The sequence below is a fragment of the Trichechus manatus genome, unplaced genomic scaffold, assembly GCF_000243295.1.
Source record: "Trichechus manatus latirostris isolate Lorelei unplaced genomic scaffold, TriManLat1.0 scaffold00209, whole genome shotgun sequence".
Lineage (NCBI taxonomy): Eukaryota > Metazoa > Chordata > Mammalia > Sirenia > Trichechidae > Trichechus > Trichechus manatus.
Genome location: NW_004444145.1, coordinates 66,224 through 66,759, shown reverse-complemented (window position 1 = coordinate 66,759; position 536 = coordinate 66,224).

Here is a 536-nt window from a genome sequence, read left to right as displayed (position 1 = left end):
CATGTTTTGACTTTATAAACATCTCTTGGATGAGTATTTTAGTGACCAGTGTGTCAACAATAGGAAAAGTTTTCAGGGAAACAGCTGACTGTAGGTCATGAAAGCCAAAGGAAAAGATGGTGTTAAGGACTGAGTGATCAAGAGTGACAAACGGCACCATTTGATCCTGAAAGATTAGAACTGAAAGCACTAATTGAATTTTGGAATTGAGGTCTTATTGTTGTCAGCAAGGAATGGTGGGGGCATTAGACATCTTGAAGAAGATTTAGATGTGGATTAAGGCTGATGAACTGGTATGATTTCAAAATTTAGAAAGGTAATGAGACCAGAGCAATAATAAATTAATAGCCAATATTTATTATTTACCAAATGCCAGGTGCTATTCTATATGCATTAGATGTGTTAACTAATTCCCCACAATTCTATGAACTAGAACCTCTTATTATCCCCATTTTACAGATGAGGAAACTGAGCCACAGAAATGTGAAGCATCTGGCCCAAATTCACAATCATTAAGTGATGGAGTCAGAATTCAA